The following is an 8,742-nucleotide window of genomic DNA, read 5'->3' on the forward strand; positions in this document are numbered from 1 at the left end:
GGCACTGCATTTTGCACTAACTGGAGCTTCCAGATGCTCTTCAAGGCAACCCCATGTAGAGCGAATTGCAATAATCAAGACAGGAAGTGACTAGAGCATGAGTGACTGTGAGTAGGGATTGTTGGTCCAGGAAATGGCATAACTGGAGCATAACCTGCAATTGTGCAAAGGCCCTCCTGGCCATGACTGCCACTTGCTCTTCAAGGAGTCATGAGTCCAGGAGAATCCCCAGATTATGCATAGGGTCTGTTTGGGGTAGTGCCACCGCATCCAAGACCAAAGGTGGCAATTCTCCCTGAGCCAATGAACCCCAAACCCAGAGCCACTCGGTCTTGCCAGGGTTTAGTTTCAACCCATTGCTCCCCATCCAGCCCCTAACAGCCTCCAGGCATTGCGAGAGGGAGGACAAGGCATCACTTAACTCACCACGAGACATACAGCTGAATATCACAATTAGTCTGGACACTGGGCACTTGGCAACCAGCATGCATTTATGATGATTGCATCCTCTGGTGGTGAGGTAATCACAACGGGAATCTGGCAGTTGTATCTGGAATTGATGATAGCAGTTCACCAATTCCAGATGCAACTGTTAAGTGAATTGGTGCAGATCATCAAATATGACATCACATGACCTTGACTTGCAACTTCCTGCCAGGTTCCCATTGACTTTGCTTCTTGGAATAATAAATATCTCCTTTGAATGCCCATCATCCTTCAGTTCTTTAGATATATTGGCCCTTAGTACATATACCTGTCGGTGCATGCATGCCAACTAAAGGTGCTTAACACAATAGTGAATATTGCATTTGCTTGAGATACACAGACATCTGTCTCAGAAACTTACATAAACTTCCAGGCATAGGGGTCAGGAAATCATCAAACCTACAATCTTGGTGTATGTTATCTTTAACTGTCATTTTGTATTTTAGTTGGGAGGGAGGGACAGATTGATAATAGATAATAAGTACTGATTTTTAAAATATTTTTTTAAAAAACCTATCCAAAGAGAAACATATCAGAATCTTAAGAGATCAACCATTCAGCGCTCAGATACAGCTCCTAAAGTTTCCCTATCACTGATTCACATATTTATTTCACACGATTTGAACCGCTCCCTAAGGATGCTAAATAGCTTTATGTCTCTGTGTATGGTTTATTATAATTTAGAATTATTTTTAGCTTCCAAAAACTGGCAGCATATAGAGCTAGATTTGGTCAAATTTGCCTGGCATAAAATATATTTGTGTACTCTTAGCTCTTTTAAAGTAAGTTGTTTTTATTTTTTAAAGAAGAAGGTCAAGAGACAGCTCATTTACTTGCTGTTTCCTAAAGATCCCTGTAAATATGAGATTCGGTACATCAAGATTAATGGCAGAATAATGCAGGCCTGTGTCAGTTCCATTTTAATTCTCATCTGTGTTATCCATGGAAGATGTCACTTTGATGTAAAATATGGGAACTGATGTTTTGTCACTGTTATCAGGTGCAAAGCACTGTGGGAGATGTGACTAGATATTAGTTTAGAAAATATCTTCCCACAGTGAATTAACTTTTATTAGCCTGTCACACACCCTTCTGCATCTGTGCTATGTAATGCTCTGTCTAAGAGATGTTTCGCCTGCCATGGGCTCAACTTACATTTCAGAAACACGTCGTGATGGGAGAGGTAGGCAGCAGTGGTCAATAATTCATCCAGAAGCAGACATATGCAAAACATCCCACATGGTTTTATGACACTTGGCCCAGTGTAGCTGAAAATTGGAACATTATAAGCATCTCAAAATTGCCTTCCCATCTTCACCTCATACTGGACATCGTGGATTTATCACTCAGTCTATTTCTTCGTTCGATGTTTTTTTTTTCTTTTTGATTTTTTTAATGACTGTATGAACATCTTATTTGTGGGCCTTTTGGATTTGCACGCAGCCCTCCCGAGCTCCGTTTTCACTGGCAGACGGTTGCAGGATGCCGTCACAGCCAGAAAGAGAGCTCAGGATGGAGACCTCAATGAAATCGAGTTAGACACCTCTGCTCTAGTCCATGTGCCTGTGAGAAGAAATCAAAAGCACCTTCACTTGAGAGTAATATATTGACAGTAACTACGGTAATACTCAAATTCCAAACACCAACCATTCGGTGTCCAAAAGAACCTAATTCACTCTTTCTCTGTTTTTTCTTTTGCCTAAATTACTACAGAAATCTACAAAAACACCAAGCTATTCATTAGAAGCCATCAGTCTTTTCTCAGGGCTGTTTTATTTTGCATTCCTGCATGGAGCAAAGGCCAGATTTCATGGCTTCTACTCTATTATTCACCAGGTCTATGGATGGCTTCTGTGGCATACAAGGACTAAATGATTCCCTCAAGGTAATTCTAATTCTAAAAAAAGAAAGCTGGCATCATGGCCCCTATTGGCCATCTTATTAAGATGCGGTGATACTTTTGAGAGGGCATCGAGGGAGAAAATTTCCTGTGGCTGAATGACTTTTTTTTTTTTTTTGAGGGGGTTGGAAAGGGGATGATATGGGAAGAAGTCTGAGCAGTCATCCTGTATTTCCATCAACATAACTAGTCACTTTCAAACTACATCTTAATGTACTCGCTTCTGTTTATTTACCTTTACCTTAGAGTTAATTGTGTTTCCAACCTCTCTGCCTCAATTTCTGCAATTTTTTTAGGAGCATATTCTTCACAGGAAAGGATTAAATGACTTCTTTTGAAGTCTTACAAAAAAACAACAAAAAAACAAACAAACCATAGCTAAAATGTTTGCAGGAGCAGAGGGCTTTTTTCTGCCAAAGCATTCAGACAGCCTCTCATTTCACTTGACAAAGCCAAAAGGGCACTGCCAAAGGCTTCTGAAAACCATTTTCATGTGTCTGCAAGTATCTGTCGATCTGCTCCCTCTTCTCTGTGTCCATCTCAGCTCTGCCTTGTTTTCTAAACATAGATTCAGTACTCGCGTGAATTATGTTGTCACTATGTGTCCTCTATTTAAAAAATAATAATAATAAACCTCTGCACATACCTTGGCTTGCTTTTCTTTAAAAAAATGCCAAGATGGAGGAGAATGTGTAAGAGTGGCACCTGATTCACCATGATTGCCTCTTCCTTTTCTTCTGGTGAGGAGAAGTCATTCAAAATCAGAAATCATTGGAAGGATGCATCCTTGGAATTTGTCACTTTGCAGCAGTGGTGAAATCCAATTTTTTTTACTACCAGTTCTGTGGGCGTGGCTTGGTGGGCGTGGTGTGGCTTGGTTGGCATGGCTTGGTGGGCATGGCAGGGGAAGGATACTGCAAAATCTCCACTCCCACCCCACTCCTGGGGGAGGATATTGCAAAATCTACATTCCCACCCCACCCTGGGGCCAGTCAGAGGTGGTATTTGTCAGTTCTCCGAACTACTTAAAATTTCCGCTACTGGTTCTCCCGAACCTGTCAGAACCTGCTGGATTTTACCCCTGCTTTGCAGCCCCTCTGCAGAGCAGCCCATAGAGCAGAGGTTCCAACCCCTGGTCTGTGGATCAGCACAGGTCCAGGGCAGGCCAGAAACCGGGCTTTGCAAACAAGCCCCATCCGTGAGATGCAGGCAGCACGTGAAACCACACTGCCTCTGATCCATGGAAAAACTTCTCTCCATGGAACCGGTCCCTGGTGCCCAAAAGATTGGGGGCCACTGCTATATAGTGCCTTCCAGCAGGACATTTTTTGTGTTTAGTGTTTCTGGAGAAAAACACAAGCATTTTTTTTTTTTTGTGAAGGTTACCTGATAGAGATATATTGTAACTCTACCATTTGTTCAACTACTATCAGAGATTTGAAAAAAGGAGGAAAAGCAAGAGCATATAATCTTTAGTCCAATGTTAGTAAACCAGGGGTGGGTTCTACTTACCTTTACTTCCGGTTTGCAGCGGGGCCATGCAAGCGCACTTGCTTTGCTCGCGCAGAAGCATTTTGATGACATCGGGGTCGGTGGGCGGAGCCTCCTGCTGGTTTACTACCGGTTCTACAGAACCGGTGCGAACTGGGGGCAACCCACCACTGTAATAAACCCAAAGCTTCCTTAAAACATTTGCATCCTTTTCTCATTGGACTTTTCAGCTTGAGGCTTAAATTTGGATTTAACCTTTAAATCAATCATGAGGTAAACACGGAGCTGTCTGTTGACTGTCCAGATTTTTGCATTCATGATCTGGTAATATTCAGGCATGAAATCTTCCTCTTCTCCAAAAATGTGCATAGAAATGCCAGTCTTATAATAAATTGCCACCAAATGTCTGTTCAAGGGTTGTAACCCAGTGACACCATTTATAAAGCAAGTCCTAGATTCAATATTTATCGGGTTGCACAAGACACAGCCACTAACGTTTATATTTCTCCCAAATTGAGCAAGCTGCACCAGGGATTTTATTCACTTTCAAGGCAGCTGCAGAAGTGTATTCAATCTTACAGCCATAGCATTTTCTTACAGTGGATCTCTGGACATTTCTTACAGTGGACACTCTGGAATATAAAGTGGTAATCCTGAGGCATCAGATCTGGAGTTCAGCATTCTGAGAAAATGCAGCATTTCAAGGGATGATTTAAGGATCTTCATTCTGGATCAGTAAAGAAAACAGGCTATGGAAAAGTTATTCCCTGATCTCTTTTTTTGGCAAGTTCATTACGTGTTTCTGTACTGTTGTGCTTTCACGTTCAGTATCTATGTCTTCCCTGATATGGAATTCTACTCTCTTCCTTTCTCAAGAGAAAAACTCACAATAAGACAATAGAATACAGGAATGTAAAATATTGAGTTAAGAAATTAACAACTGAAACAATATTATAAGTAATGGGAAGGAAGAAGGGGAAGGGGAAGGGAAGGGGAGGGAAAGGGGAAGGGGAGGGGAGAGGAAGTTCATTAAAGACTGCTTTTCTGTATTTGCATTTCTGCTCTCTCCATTATTTTGAAGAAGAGGATGCAGGAGAAAATTGTTAAACTTTCCAAAAGATGGAATATTATTACAATTCAAGCAAAGCATATACTTTTATTCCTAAACTCGCCTTTTCAGATATTGCATTTATTGGGTTAGTTGGTTGATAGTGACAACAACTGAATTCTAATTCATGTTAACTGAAAATTGTGGCTGTTGTAGTTTGGATGATACACATAGCCATAGAAAAGTAATAAAAGATAGTTAAAGACTCATATGATTAGTTTTCTTTTCTTTTTTTTAATAGTAATTGGCATGCTTGTGTTAACCATCTGGAATGGCTTTCTGTATCATGCAAATATGCCTACAGACCAATTCGATGCTTTCATTACCTACAGTTTGTTGAATATTTATTTATTAAATTTATGTGACCGCTCATCTTATATACATGTTTGGGGATGCTGACCGTTAAAACAGGATAAACACACACTAAAAACAAAACCAATAAAATATATTACCATTATCTGGATTCATACATTCTGCTAAGTCAAAAATTATATTTCACAGATCACAATGATTGTATCTTCAAGACACAAATATACTATACTGTGGCAGAGTTTGAAATGTGAACCCGGTTCCAAATGAATGGTTTGAAGCATGAAGCATGAACCCAGAATCTTCATCTGGGCTTATTTGAGTTTGCTGCACTTCTTCTGTGCTGGCTTTGGTTTGCAGAAGTTTGGAACAGAGCCTGATTCAGCTTCTCCCATCTCATTTCTCCACCTGTCTTTCAGCACATCTCCTGGCATGTTTTGAACATAGCAGTGGTCAGCCACCAGACAGTCTTTCCTCCAGGTAATTGCCTGACTGTTCTTGTCTCTTCCAGCTAGTGCATCTTTGACCTAGTCCTGCATGCTAGTTCATTATTTAGAGACGGAGTCAGTTCCACTTAATCAGTATCCAGAGTGGCTCATAGCATACAAATAGCCTCAGTGGTTCATTGCAAAAAACATTGAAGGCATTAACATATTTTGAGAAACAATGAAGTAGAGGAGCAGAGGGAAATGTGCTACAATTTGAAGCCTCTTCCTCCCAAAGCCTCTTGTGTGCTTTTGGTCCGATTCCCAAGCAAGAGGGAGGACAACTTAGTCTCCTAATTAGTTATGTGAATTCATTTTCAGGTGAAGGAAAATGACATAAAATGGGCCCATTCAGTTCAATTTACTTTCCCCCTGCCCCAAAACAAACAGAATGAGTAACACACAAATATGAATAGTTAAGTCTTTTGATCCCCATTCATCATTCTCTGTTCAGGTGCAGGATGCTAATCTTTCTCTAAGGTCAGTCATGGCAGAGAGGTGCTCCTTGTGGCAATCCTTTTATTGTCTTCATTGTCTTTTATTGCCCTGGATCTTGCATCATGTCAAGGCACTCCAGAGAAGAAAACAAGGTATTTTAGCCAATGCCACTATTTCATAGGCAAATGCCCAAAACATCCAAAGCAATCCAAATAAAGTTGTCGAGGCAACTGCTGCTCTCAGCACAGCCCATGGCAAAGTATGTACAATGGGAGGGGGATTGATTGAACAAAACTGAAAGTTCGTGAGATTGCAACCTGTCTGTAATTTTTACTCCACGATGAATTTTACTCCATTTACTCCAATTTTACTCCATGATGAAACTAGCGTCAGTGACAGTGAAAATAGAAAGCATGGATTCCACAGGTTCCATTATGTGGATTGGAAAGCAGCAGTTTGTACAGTATCTCTTCATAGAAAAGTGTATTGCTGCTATGATTTTAGGCTAAGTAGTTTTAGCAGAACAGGAACTATGTTACAAACCAAGACCTTGCAATACCTTAAAATTTTTACAATATTCTTGCATATGCTTTTAGGGAATATAGTTCAGTTCATCCGATGCCCAGAGTACATAGTCCTAAGAGGCAAGTTTTCTTTTCTTTTTTTATTATTTGAGTTTTATTGGGTTTTAACAATTAAACAATTCTTATTCAACTCTTGTGCATGACTGTGACCATTTACATATCATCACACTAATATTCTCCTATACTCTTTATACTTTTACAAAATCTAGTATCTGTTATTTCCCTTTTTTTCAACTGTCCTTTCAATTCCAATGTCCTTTTATTCATCTCGGTGCAATCTAATATCTTTCTAATTATTAGATCTTCGGAGGGTGTGTTCGAACTTCTCCAACATTGCGCAAATGTCAATCTTGCCGCTGTTGTCATATGTAGAATAATATATGTTGTTATTTTTTCATATTTCTTTTTCAAAGGTAAGTTTTCTATATACATGCAACTTGTTGCTTGAGGAAGTGGGGATGACAATGGAGATAGTTAAAAAGATGCCTGAAAAAGAAGTGCCTCTAAGTTGTGGCCACTTGAAGAGAACAGTTATTGAGTGTCACGTAGGCATTCTTGCACCAGTGAGCCAGCTGGCTATAAGTCCGTTGTTATCTGTTTCCTTAACATGATCAAACTCTTTCAAAGGACTTCATCGAATGCAAACCAAAGTTTCTAACATTTACCTCTTCAATTTTTAAAAGAAATGGGTTTTTTTCCCCTACCGGTGCAAAATACCTATGACTTCCGTGTCTTAAATAATCAAATCTTCTCAAATATAATCATTCCAGTGCCTGTAGCAGGAGCACAAAGGGAATTGTTTGATTACTAGAATAAGTCTCCAGCCAGACTTCCAATAGATTTATGTGTGTCTGTGCATGTGCTTTCACTGGTAAAAATGAGTGCAAATTAGATATGCCTGTCGCTGCTACATTTTTGCTTCTAAAAATAAAATAAAGGAGAGAGTAATAGTTTGAGGGCATTTGTGAAGTTTTCTGGACAGGGTTGAATGCATTTGCATGGTACTTATGTGTGCACTGACAGCAAGGGCCTTTAGCCAGCTGCTCGTCCTGCATTAAGTACCCTGCTTACTCTTCTGTGTGTCAGAGTTTCCAGGTCTGTATTATTTTCCCTTATTCAGAGAGTTGGCAGCTGGTATGGAGATCATGCACACAGCAGAATATACAAAAGCCAGCACCCAGTTTATATCTCACTTCTTCCTGTCCCCTAATAAAACACATTAGGATCTAAAACATAAGTGGCCAGATGTATCTGGCTCATTTTCCTTTCTCCATAGAGGGTTTTGGCAGACTTCCCCTCACATCCTTCTTTCCTGGGACAGCCAGTGGTTGTACAGCATCTTCCAATTGCCAAGCCAGTGACTTGGAACACAGGAGAGCTTCCTAGGAATCAAGGTCTACTATGAAAGCAGTGACAATCAGCCAGCCTGAATTAGAAAATGTATGGGAGGGGAGGGGCGGTGCAGAGTGGGCAGCATCATACCATCATACCAGTGATGAAATGTAAAATTTGTTACTACCGGTTCTGTGGCCGTGGCTTGGTGGTGGTGGGTAATGTGACTGGGTGGGCATGGCCAACTTTTTTTTTTTAACTTTTAAAAGCATGTTTCTACTTTGGCCGAAGAGGTTGCAGAAAAAAATGCTTTTAAAAGCTTCTGACGATCCCAGCTGAGCCATGTGATCATCAGAGGCTCTTTTTTTAAAATTTACTTTTAAAAGCATTTTTTCGGCCGAAGAGGTCGCAGAAAAAATGTTTTTAAAAGTAAAACAAAACAGCATCTGATGATTGCGCGGCTCAACTGGGCATGGGGGTGTGTGCGCAGGGATTTTTGCTACTGGTTCTCCGAACCACCCGCCACCCTTGCTACCGGATCGGGTGATCCGGTCCGAACCAGGAGCATTTCACCCCTGTATCATACTGCTTTTATAATATTGACTAAAC

The sequence above is a fragment of the Pantherophis guttatus genome, chromosome 2 (genome assembly GCF_059756535.1).
Source record: "Pantherophis guttatus breed Tessera chromosome 2, ASM5975653v1, whole genome shotgun sequence".
Lineage (NCBI taxonomy): Eukaryota > Metazoa > Chordata > Lepidosauria > Squamata > Colubridae > Pantherophis > Pantherophis guttatus.